This window comes from Polypterus senegalus, chromosome 2 (assembly GCF_016835505.1).
Source record: "Polypterus senegalus isolate Bchr_013 chromosome 2, ASM1683550v1, whole genome shotgun sequence".
Classification (NCBI taxonomy): Eukaryota; Metazoa; Chordata; class Cladistia; order Polypteriformes; family Polypteridae; genus Polypterus; species Polypterus senegalus.
The window spans coordinates 106,808,991-106,822,002 of record NC_053155.1 but is presented as its reverse complement, the minus strand read 5'-3'; positions in this window follow the sequence as shown (position 1 = coordinate 106,822,002).

Genomic DNA, 13,012 nt, shown 5'->3' with positions numbered 1-13,012 from the left:
ACAATGGAAATTAAATCCAGAGGGGCCAATCCAGGAGCATGCTATGGCTCTCTGGACCCAGGTGGCGTTGTGACTGCAGCCATGTGAACTCACCACCTATCAAATTGTGCAGCAGTTTGCCTGCTATTTCTTTTTGCAAAGTCTCCCTGATAACTTTACCCAGCCAGACTGGGGAGACTTCCACTCCATGGATGAGCTTATATGGCTCGTAAAAAGACCAATGACAGCCTCAAAGTTTGGGAGAGCGGAACTGTCCTCTAGTGGATTCCCTAGAGATGTTAAGCCTCTTCAACATAAACTGGAGCCTATCCCGAAGTCCCTGGGCCGCTTGGCATGCAACCTGTCCGGGAATGAGGCGGGAAGTAGGTGGACGGGAGGAGAGCGTTGGTGTGCCCTTAACTAACACCCTGTCAGTAACAAATATGAGAGTAGTGTTTCTTAATGGGCATAAACTCATGCCGTTGTTTGATTCCGGCAGTAACGTTACCATTGTTCCTCACCGCTATGTCTTACTGTGACAGTTAACTAAGCGAAAGACCAGTGTTAAATGCATACACGGAGAAGTCTGTACAAAACCGCCCTATGCTACATCTGCCTAGACAGATCACTAAGAAAGCACCCTGTGGCGGTCCACCCCAACCCACCTTTTCCTGTAGTTCTAGGGCGGGACTGGTCTGAAATTAAAAGCAGTAGACTGCTGGCTGCTCCCGGTCAAACATTGGGCGTAGTTGTAGAGGAGGGTGACTTGTCTCAGGCTGCCTCCATGCTGTGTAATATGCCGTCAGAGAGCAAGACGGAAAGCCAAGAGGGGGTCAGAGAAACTCCTAGCCCGTCCCAAGCGGCTGTGTCATCCACCCGCAGCCTGGCGAGTCAGGAGTAGTCTCTGCTCCTTGAGGTCAGACTGGATCCTCTCTCAGAAATGCAGGTTCAATTTTGAATGACGCCGGCTTCTTTCAAGAAAGAACAGTGAAATGACGACTCTCTGAAACATGTTAAGAATGCAGTGGTTCTTGTAAATGGCCAACGCACACATCAGCCAAAGCCACAGGGACCCCACTTCGTCATTGAAAATTATTTATTATATCAGGTCGCGGAACATGGAGGGGAGGTCCGGCAATTATTGTTAATCCCATGAATTTACTGGTGGCAGGTTTCTGAGTTAGCGCATGCCCACCTCCTTGGAGGCTATTTAGGTTCCGAAAAGATTGTAGAGCGTATCAAGGTCCGATTTTTACTGGCCGGAAATCAATGAGGAGGTTCACCGTTTTTGCATATCCTGCCTGGAGTGTCAGATGCGGCAAATTCCCAAGAGGGATCGTGCTCCTCTTGTTCCCCTTCCCCTAATTGACATACCCTTCGAGAGAATCGGGGTTGACCTAGTGGGACCCTTGGAGTCCTCCAGTCAAGAACACAGGTATATATTAGTCCTCATGGATTATGCCACCTGATATCCAGAGGCCGTTCCTTTGCGCTTAGCTACGACTAAAGCAATCGCACGGGAACTTATAGGGGTCGTTGTGCATACAGCATACCTAAAGAAGTCCTCACGGACCAAGGGATGCCGTTCACCTCGGAAACGTTCAAGGAAACAGCCAAGTTACTTAAAATAAAGCATTTAAAGACCGCGGTATACCATTAACAAATCGACAGTTTAGTGGAGAGGTTTAATCAAACTCTCAAACAGATGCTTCACAAGGTGGTCAGTGGAGATGGCAGGAATTGGGACCAACTCCTCCCCCTCGTTCTCTTTGCCTATCGGGAAGTCCCACAAGCCTCCACGGGGTCCTCACCATTTGAATTGTTGTACGGATGACAACCCTGGGGTATATTAGACATTTTAAAGGAAGGCTGGGAAGGAGAGGCTCTTTCCTCGACAAATGTACTAGAATGTATCACACAACTATGTGATCGATTTGGAAAGATCAAACACGTTCCAAGTCACATGGAGGACGCACAAGCAGTACAGGCCCGCTATTATGACCATGGCACGACTCCAAAAGTTCATTTCCAGGGTATCGTGTCACGGATTTGGTTTCCACCTCTCATTGAAAATTGCTCACCTATTGGCAAGGCCCTTATGAAATTAAGGAGAGGAAAAAGTTGGTTGATTATTTGGTGAGACAACCTAATCGTCGACCAAGCGAATGGGTGAACTTGCTGAAACCGTGGAAGGAAAGGGACCCTGATTCCTCCTCCAGTCAGCCCTGCTCATTCTTTGCTCAGACCGACACCCTTAATTTTGGCAAGGAATTAACTGGACAGGAGTTGGAAACAGCTATCTGGTTTGTCCCAGAGGTGGTGAGTATAACACCCGGCCGGACTTCTCTGATTGCGTATGACATAGTGACTGAACCGGGGGTTGTAGTCCAAGAGTGACCCTGTAGACTCATGGAGGCAAAGAAATTGGAAATGGAACTGGAAATCAAGGGAATGCTGGAACTATGCGAGATCAATGAGAGCTTTAGTCCCTGGTCCAGTCCCATCGTCTTGGTTACTAAGCCAGATGGCAATTGGAGGTTTTGTAATGACTTCCGTTTGCTTAATTAGGTTTCCCAGTTCAATGCCTATCCCATGCCACGTGTGGACGACCTCCTTGAGAGGCTGGGCCAGGCAAAGTTCCTGACCACACTTGACATGACCAAGGGGTACTGGCAGATTCCTTTACGGACTCCACAAAGGTCAAGACCGCTTTTAGCACCCCTAGCGGACACTGGCAGTATCGTGTCCTTCCATTCGGGTTACACAGGGCTCCATCCCCATAATGCGTATAGTGTTGCCTATGTGGATGACGTTGTCATCTACAGTATTTCAGCATATTGAAGGAACACATACAGCAGGTCAAAGCGGTATTATGGACACTAGGAGATGCCGGGCTGCAAATCAATCCAAAGAAATGTTTCTTTGGACTGAGGGAAGCTAGATATTTGGGCTACCTGGTGGGTCGGGGTACTGTAAGACCACAGTGGTCCAAAATAGATACCATTTTGAAATGGCCCCGTCCGCGAACCAAGCGGCAGATCCAAGCCTTTCTCGGCTTAGCCAGGTACTATCGCCGGTTCGTACCTCAGTTTTCTGAGATAGCAGGGCCCTTGTCTGATTTGACGAAGAAAAGGGCTCCCAACAATGCGGTATGGTCCGAAAAAATGGAAGCTTCATTCGGTGACTTAAAGCAAACTCTTACTTTGGCACCACTTACTTTGTCCCCCAACTTCTCTCTTCCATTTGTTCTCCAGATGGACGCTTTGGACACAGGCCTGGGGGCTGTGTTGAGCCAAGGCGTCAATGGTGCTGAACACCCCATCGTGTACCTGAGCCGGAAACTGCTGGACCGAGAGACAAGGTGTGTAGCGGTGGAGAGGGAAGCCTTGGCGATCAAATGGGTGATTACGCAGTTGAGGTACTACCTCTTGGGCCGGGAGTTCTGGTGACAGATCATGCCCCTTTACAGTGGATTGCCTTTCACACGGAGTCAAACCCGTGGGTCACAAGGTGGTTTCTTGACCTACAACCGTACAAGTTTTTGCTTGTTCATTGTAAAGGTTCTCTTAATGCCGATGCTCTCTCTCAAGCACACAACCTGTTGGTGCAGGGTGTCCGACCTGATGGGTCTGGGCTTCCTTGTCACACACATGTGAGTAAGAGGCAGCTGAAGGGCTTATATAATCCTAACAACTTATCTGACCAGGTGGCAGAGGGGTGCACTGACAGACCATGCCCAGGAAATCCCGCCAGGTGCCGAAGCCCAGAAGAAGACACTTCTGGTCCTGGCCCCGAGGGTGACATTACTTCAACTCTCCATAAAAGCCTCTCCCCTTCCTCTGGTGATCAGTTCTGTCTTGGACTCAAGTAGTGTAAACTACCCAGTGCTAACTTTGTTGACACAACTACCTTTTTCAGCCTGGATTATAATAGATGGGTGGCTGCCCCAAACCTTCTTGCGATGTCTGGAGTCTCTTATTGTGACAACACACATTACTTTGAAGGTACCCTACCTCGTTTATGACAGATTTAAAAAATGGTGGCAAATGGTGCCCAGTGCTGCCAAAATAGACTCCTGCTCTAGATATGCTCATCTGACAGTAGCAGTAGGGCAGTAGTATTAGTAGTGTTGTCGTGTGTACAAAGTGAAAATTCTTACTTTCTTGTCCAACCAAGATGCAGCACATCACTTCTTTCAGTAGTTATGATAAAAATATTGAACTTAATTTTACTTAATAGAACACACAAATCAGCTTACCTAATGCACTTCTCAGGTCTGCAAGCTTCAGGTCTGTTTACCCCAAATACTACCAAGACGTCTCCTGTCCTACCAGGGGTGCTAATATGTTGGTTCACTGCTACACCGGTACACACAAAAACACATATTGCTTGTTCCCGCGGCTGAACCTCAGGCAGTCAGACCATCGCTCTGTGCTGCTCCTCGCTGTTTACAAGCTGCAGTTGAAGCGCACAGAGCCGGTTTTGCGAGAGGTGCACTGTTGAACCCCAGAAGCGGAGGAGAAACTTAGGGACTGCTTTGAATCTGTGGATTGGGATGTTTTCAAATAGTCCTCTGAAAAGCTGGATGAGTATGTCGCAGTTGTCACAGGCTTCATCGGAAAATGTTTGGATGATTGCGTACCCACAAGGTCTGTATGCGTATTTCCTAACCAGAAGCCTTGGGTGTGTGCTGAAGTACACTGGCGGATCCATGAGCGCAGCAGTGCGTTTCACTCTGGAGATACACAGGCATACAAAAAGAGCAGGTATGATCTCCAAAAAGCCATTAAATATGCAAAGCACCAGTATGCCCACAAACTGGATTCTAAGTTTAACGGCACAGCAGACGCTCATCGGATGTGGCATGGTATTCAGCTGATCACAGACTACAAACCCCGGACACACGTGGCCACAGCTACCACCGCTTCACTCCCAGATGAGTTGAATGTGTTTTTCGCTCGCTAACACAGACAAGCCCATGCAACCCCCTGCAGCGCCGCAAGACTCTGGCCTGAGGCTCTCTGAAGATGACGTGAGGAAGAGTTTTTCCCAACACAGCATCCGCAAAGCACCCGGCCCAGATGGAGTCTCAGGTTGTGTTTTAAAAACATGTTGCAGTCAGCTAGCTGCTGTCTTTACGGATATTTTTAACACATTACTAAGAGTTTCATCTGCCCCCACCTGCTTCAAGCACACAGCCATCATCCCTGTCCCAAAGAAAAATAAAGTTGACTGCCCTAATGATTACCGCCCTGTAGCACTTACTCCCATAGCCATGAAGTGCTTTGAGAGGCTGGTGCTAGAACACATCAAGGATATCATCCGTAACAGTCTGGACCCCCTCCAGTTTGCCTACTGTTGCAACAGGTCCACGGAAGATACCATCTCCATAACAATTCACACCACCCTATCTCATCTGGAGAACAAGAACTGTTATGTCAGGCTGCTGTTTGTGGACTACAGGTCTGCATTTAACACTGTCATTCATCCCAGCTCATTGCTAAACTCCAAGATCTGGGGCTTAGCTCTTCACTGTGCAAATGGGTACTGGACTTCCTCATCGGCAGACCTCAGCAACTGCACATTGGTGGAAAAACCTCCTTCATCATCTCCAGTGTGCTGAGCCCCCTGCTTTACTCTCTGTACACCCATGACTGCGTAGCTAAGTAAAGCTCTAACACCATCCTCAAGTTTGCTGACGATACCACTGTAATATGTCTGATCAGCAAGGACGATGAAAAAGCCTACAGATAGGAGGTCAGACTCCTGTCAGAATGGTGTCAGGACAACAACCTCACCCTCAACGTTAGCAAAACTAAGGAGATGATTGTGGATTTCTGCAAATGGGCAACAGTGCACAGCCCCATCTACATCGGAGGTGAGGCTGTGGAGCAGGTCAGCAGTTTTAGGTTCCTCGGAGTCACCCTCACTGATGACCTTAAATGGTCAAGTCAAACTGCGGCAGTAGTCAAGAAAGCCCAACAATGCCCTTCATCAGGAGACTGAGTAAAGCCCGGATGTCCCCCACAACCCTGTGCAGAGTCTACAGGTGTACTGTGGAATCCATCATGACAGGATGCATCCCATCCTGGTACAGCAACTGCTCAGTTCAGGACTGAAGAGCTCTGCAGCGTGTGGTGAACACAGCACAGCAGATCATGGGCACACAGCTCCCTGTGATCCATGACATCCACACTACACGCTGTCTCAGGAAAGTGAACCGTATCAGGCAGGACCCCAGCCACCCTGCAATGTCACTTTTCACCCTCATCCCATCGAGGAAGCGACTAAAGTCCATTCAGACACGCGACTCCAGGTTCAGGAACAGTTTCTACCCAACTGCAATCAGACTCATGAACAATCAGTAACCTTGTGTCACCTCCACTGCTGCCTGCACATATACTTTTGCCACTGTCTCTATTTATTCCTAAAATTCTGGTTTTATTTATTTACATATTATATTCATTTATTTATTGTGTATGTTTTTTTGTCTATGTTCACTGTCTGCAGGGGCACATGCAAGCAAGCATTTCATTGTACATGGTACTTGTACACATGACAATAAAGAATTGAATAAAGAATTGAAACTACTGTTCCAATGTTCCCATTTCCTTAAATGTTTATGGAAATAATCCTGAAAAAACACTGAAGTATATAACATTATTATAGATATGAATGTAAAATCCAGTTATCTACAAAAAAGAGGCAATGCTGTGAGCAGACACAAGCACCTTCATTTACAATGCAAGACCATTTTATATACTGTAAATGATCACAATAACACAAATCCCCTTTACAGTATTAAGACATTTACGTATATCAGCCCCAAATTGTTTTTCTAGACTTACTCCTAGAAAAAATCTTTTATTGCCACACATAATATGAGTAGTTCTTGATTGTTGGACACAACACTTTATAGGTAAATTGATAGACACATTTAATCACCTGTCATATTTTGTAGTTGCAAAAATCACACCTATGTCAACATGCATACTAGTCTTGCATTAGCCATTTTTACGCTCTACAAAATATCACCTTAACTGATCTATACAGACCTGAAACAGAGAATGACCAGCTTGAAGCTAAGAAAGAACATTTTTAAATTGTCTTTTTGTAAATTAATTGCAGCTGTCAGTGACACTGTCAGAAATGTTGCAGATGGCTTTTGATATACTGTACATTTTGGAGATCTTGGATAAAGCAGGTTAGAAAGTGGATGACCCTGGGGCAAGGCTAGCATCTGCAGACATTAGCAGCCTGATGGAAAGCCATAATTCTGAGATCAGAAAGTAATCATCCACTGTAAAAGGCACATAAATGCAATGTATTGTTCTTTTATCATTTATAATAGAAACAAACACAGAATGTTGGTGCTAGCCTTATACAGTTTAAATAAAACATAAATATTGTGTTAAAAATGGCGAGTTCAAAATGTCCCAAATAAGAACAGTTTTGTTCTAGCAAAATCTAAAGCAAAAGAAGTACATATTTCAAAGGCCATTGTCTTAACAGCAGTTATAACTGGACCTGGGAATCATCCGCCTACAGCAAGTTACGCAATGCAAGCCTGTACAGTTACACTTTACACAATTTATAATATAAACAGAAATAGCTTGCATGATGGAGAATATAAAGTAACTCCACCAACAACCCCAAATAATAATAATAATAATAAATAAAGCCAATAAAAATAACAATTACAACAACAACAAAAAGAGCAACACACCGTATCTGTGGAAATGCATATGTTGCCTAGGATAAATGTCATGTTTTTTTTTTTTTAACCTTTAGAAGAGTTACAACAGATTCAGAAAGGATTCAGACCCCTTCAGTGTAGATTTCATTTTACATGGTTTAATTTGCTATTTCAGACCATCGATCTACATTCCACCCATACACTTAATCCATAATGTCAAAGTTATAACATGTTTTCAGATAGGTTTCCCAGTTTATTAAAATTTCAAAACCTGAAATCTCTCGCATTATACATATTCAGATTTTTTGCTGTGTCATTCCAGATTGTGGTCAGATGCATCCTGTTTGTTTTAACTATTTTTGAGAGTCCACCTGTGGCAAATTGAATTTATTGGGCATAGTTTAGAAAGGCACCCAATCCTACTTTTTGTAAAAATCGATCGATTTTTATGAAATGATTACAATAAAATTAATTAAAAAAAAAGGAAAGGCACCCATCTGTGTATATAAGGTCCCACAACTCACACTGCACGTCAGGTAAAAACTAAGCTATTAAGTCCAAAGAACTCTCTGCTAAACTCTCTAATAAACTTATGGTGAGACACAGATCAGGGCAAGGGTATAAACCATTTCTAATGCTTTAAGTGGTCCCTGGACCATAATGGTTTCAATAATTGTGAAATGGAAAATGTTTGGAACCATGACTCTTTCTAGTTTTTCGTTCAGCCAAACTTAGTAACCCGGCAAAAAAGGACACGCAAGGGAAGTAAACAAGAATCCAATGGTCACTCTAACTAAGTTTCAGGAGTCTTCTGCTGAGATGGGAGAACCTGTCGGAAGGACAACTATCTCAGCTCCACTCCATCAATCAGGCATTTATGATGGAGTGGCTAGACAGAAGCCCCTTGTGAATAAAAGACATACGGCAGTTTAGAGAACTTCTAAGAGCAAGGGGAAAATGATTTTCTGGTCTGATGAGACAACAATTGAACTCTTTAGGCAGAACTCCAAGCATTTTGACAAGCAAAGATCAAGCACTACTCATCACCTGCCTAATACTATCCCTACAGTGAAGCATGTTGGTGGCCGCATAATGTTATAGGGGTGCTTTGCAGTGGCAGGAGCAGGGAGACTGATCAAAATTAAGGGAAGGCTGAATGCAGCCAAATACAGAGAGGTCTTTGAAGATAAGCTGCTCCAGAATGCACACAACCTCAGACTGTGGTGACAGTACATCTTTCAGCACAACAGTTAACTGACACATGCAGCCAAGACAATGCTGGAGTGGCCCAGCCAAAGCCCAGATTTAAACTCCATAGAGTCCTCTGTGGATAGACCTGAAGATGGTAGTTTACAGATGCTTCCCATCAAATGTAATTTAGCATGAAAAGATCTGCCAAGGAGAATAGAATAAACTGCCCAAATCCAGGTGTGCAAAGCTTGTAGAGATAAACCCAAGAAGACTCAAGGCTGTAATTGCAGTCAAAGGGGTTCCTACATGGTAGTGAATTAAGGGTCTAAATAATAACATGAATGAGAGATTTCTGTATTTGATTTTTAATAAATTTGCAAACCTTTCTGAATACGTTTTTAATGTTCTTATGGGTTTCTGAGAATTGATTAATATGCACAAATTACAAATTTACCCTTGTAATTTCGAGCTGCAATTTAATGTATGTAGAAAGGTGAAGTGGTCCGAATACTTTCTGAATCCATTTGTATCTCAGTTTGTTTAATTCTTTTGCTGTGATTTTTGTCCATTTTTTATTTGTTGATTATTCCATTACTTTCTAATAACTTAAGAATCTAACATCTGCTAATGGAACAGGAGTGCATCCTATAGTTTTTTAAAAAGAGACCATGTAACAGAAATGGATGTGTTGCATTAAATAAGTAACCAGTATTTGCAGAATTTGGGGCATCTGTTTAAAGGCATGGTCATTTATGGATATTAGCAAACACAATTGAAAAGAGTTCTATTCCCAGGGATGGGGAATGTTGGGTTTTTGTTACCTTTATGTTATTAAGTCTGGGAGTATGTTAGTGGCTAGATGAGCCAACACAAGAATGATTCTTCATTTATTGGAATACAGTAGGTGGCTGAAACTATTGACTGGTAGTTGATGATGTCAGTAAACTGATCTGACAATCCTATGAGAAACATTTTTGTGCCCCTTAGCACTAGCAAAACGGAAAAAAATAAAGCTAGTAAATTTGATTTCATTTTTAAAAAGTTTGCAACGTGATAACTACATTTTCAAAAGTGAAAATGAAAACAAAAGACTTCAAAGTTTTACAAGCAGAATCAATATGATTGGAAGATACAGGAGTGTATTTTGATATTTCCATTATAAAAACTGTGGCAGAATTAGAAATCACTATTTGTGCTGCACTCCTCTGCAAGATGAAGCCAAGCTATCAACTAACTAGTTCTGGAACACCATTTGATTAATGGATCCAGCTATCTACCAGTCAGATTGTTTGGTGCAGAATCAATTTACAGATAAGAGATCCCAACAGCCTTGAACTGGAAAGGAGGGACTGGGTTATAGAATTAATGGGTGGAGTTTTACAGTGGTGTATCACTGACTCAAATATTAATATTGGAAATGCAGGTGATTCTGGAGAGGCAGAGAATTTTCCTGTGAAAATTACGAGTGACATTCAAAATTTTTCTGCACTTTCGTTGGCGATGGTGAAGGCGGGAAGAGTAATAATTGGTCCTGTCTGAGAGTGTCATGTGACTAGTTCTGTCTGGCAGGCTGGCTGCCCTTGCAGTTTAGTATAAGAGTTGTCACCCTGGGGTGAAGATGGCTGTAAAACTTATAAATTGCACCAAAGAAGAACAGAGTTCAGTCATATGCTTTTTGTAGGCAGAAGGTGTGTGGAGAGCACAAATTCATCTTTGCAGGTCTGTTTAGTATGGGGATAAAGTTCTCTCTCATAGAGACGTCTATGAGTGGATTGAAATGTTTGAAAATGACTGTACTATTGTGACAGATGAAGAGTGCTCCAGACTTCCAGCTATGGCCATGACCATGAGGAATGATGTGAAAGCAGTGTTGCATCTGTGGCTTCACGCACATCCAAAAACATCTTTTGCTGATGGCATTAAAAAGTTGGTAAGACGCTGGGAAAATTGCATCATAAAGGAAGGTGACTATGTAGAAAAGTGATGTAATTTGTTTTTGAAATTCTTAATAAATAGTTTTAAAAAAGTGTGGAAACTTTTTGCCCGTCCCTCATATATACAGTAAATGTCTTAGTATGGACTAGATCACTGTTTCTCTGTGGTTTTAGGACCCATTTTTATCACTGCATGTTCTATTATGGCCAAACCTTAGCTATGATTTTAGTACAAACTAGTTATAATTTTTATCCTAAATATTGTGCTTTAATAAATAACAAAATACAGTTTAATATTTCAGAACTTTGTACGTAATGGAGGTTATACACAGGTGTGACTCTGGAAAATAACCCAACATAAAAGCACTATGAAATTGACTATTACCAAATAAACTAGTATTTTTACATTTGAAGGCTTCTGAATTTGTAACTTAAGTTTGTGGGAAGAAAAAGGACAAATCTAACAGAATCTTGGAAAAACAAAGACAGGACAGTCCTGAGGTCAAACTGAATTCATTTCATTTTCACATAGCTACATGGTACTGAAGGTGAGAAGCACTGCAATTGCTATGGTTGTATGGCTTGCAAATACAAGATAATCGTTTGCAACAAAGCATCATATCTAAAGACGATTCAAGACTGAGTATGCCTTTGGAAGATTACAACCACACAATAATTCTGTCAGTAGTGCTTTCACTTAAGCAGGTAAAGTCATTGTTTACAATGATTATTGATACTAATCACAAACTTGCATGTGCAACTTCTCCAAATGCTTACAGTTAATTTATTTTGCGAGTTATAGCAGTATGTGATTTTGATTTTTGCGTTTGCATGAACTTGTTTAGCAGAATACCCATAACATTTGGCCTAGGTCTTCAGAACTTTTGGGTGACATTTGCTTGGACTTATAGTGTTTAAAATCAACCATTGACCCCCCCTCAAGAGACAAAGATAACATTGACTGGAGTTTTTTTCTTACTGTCAGCTGGCCAAATTATATCAAATTGTTATATTAATGGACGTGTATGGCGTAGTTTTATGCTAATCAGATTAAATATACTATGTTTTTATGCTATGTGTGTTCAGCCTTATTTGTGTGCCCATATATGTACATAATGTGTGGTTTAATTATCACTGTCACTTGCATTATAGAACATGTGTAATTGCTCTGAGCCTGTACTCAGTGAAGAGTAGTAAACAATAATTAAGTGAATTGAATTCATTGTTTAATTTTTTGCCTGATTTGTGTGGATCGGTCCTCTCTACATCCACAGCCAAAAGCTTACCATTCCACTAATAAAAACAGCCCTTGTGCCTTTTTAAAAGCATGCATCAGAAATCAGACCAGGTCACAGTCATAATCAAGTGTTTTATCCTCACTTTCAAAGTTTTATGTTATGTTGTTTAAGTCAAATCAAAGTGTAAGTCCATATTTTACGGTTTTGCATTTTTCAAATACAAAAGCATGAACATTCTAGACAATAAAAATTTTCTTTGCTAAGCCTTTTTTATTTTTTAAATTTACACGTGCCCCTTGGGAATTTTGGAACCTACTACACAATTGACATAATCTTGATTTAACGCTGAATTTAAAAGTCATGGAAACCTATCTTCTCTTCACAAGTCACTTCTTCTCTTAAAAAGCAATTTTTATCATATTTAAGAAATGAAAAATTGAAATTTAACTTAACTTTTCAATTTAAAAACATTCGGGCAGAATGTTGTTAAGTAAACAATATTATGATTTGGGCCTAAAAAGATTAAAAAAAGATATAGTCTGAAAGTCATTCATTTGTCCATTTGACACAGACACGCATTTGCAAGCTCTCTGTGCATATTGTAAGTAAAAATGAACATTAGAAAAAATTATATGTATGGTGTGTCTGGCCTAAAAGTAGAGCAGAATGTGTTTAAAGTTTAACTTTAGGACAAAAAGCTCAGTGTCAAACTTATACGGTATTTCTATAGGTAGTGGTGAGCTATTTGATTTGATAAAAAACAGAATGATAAATGTCTTGGATTTACTGTGGAAGTAGAAACAGGCTATTCTTATCAAAGCCACTGATGACTTTAATCTTGTACTTGAAAGACTTTTAAATCAGTTATTGTATGTTTTTTTATGTTTGCTTAAACAGAATATTAATAAGTGTAATTAACACAACACTGTGGTTGTAGAACAAATTTGTATTTTTAATAAAAAGACATCCACTAG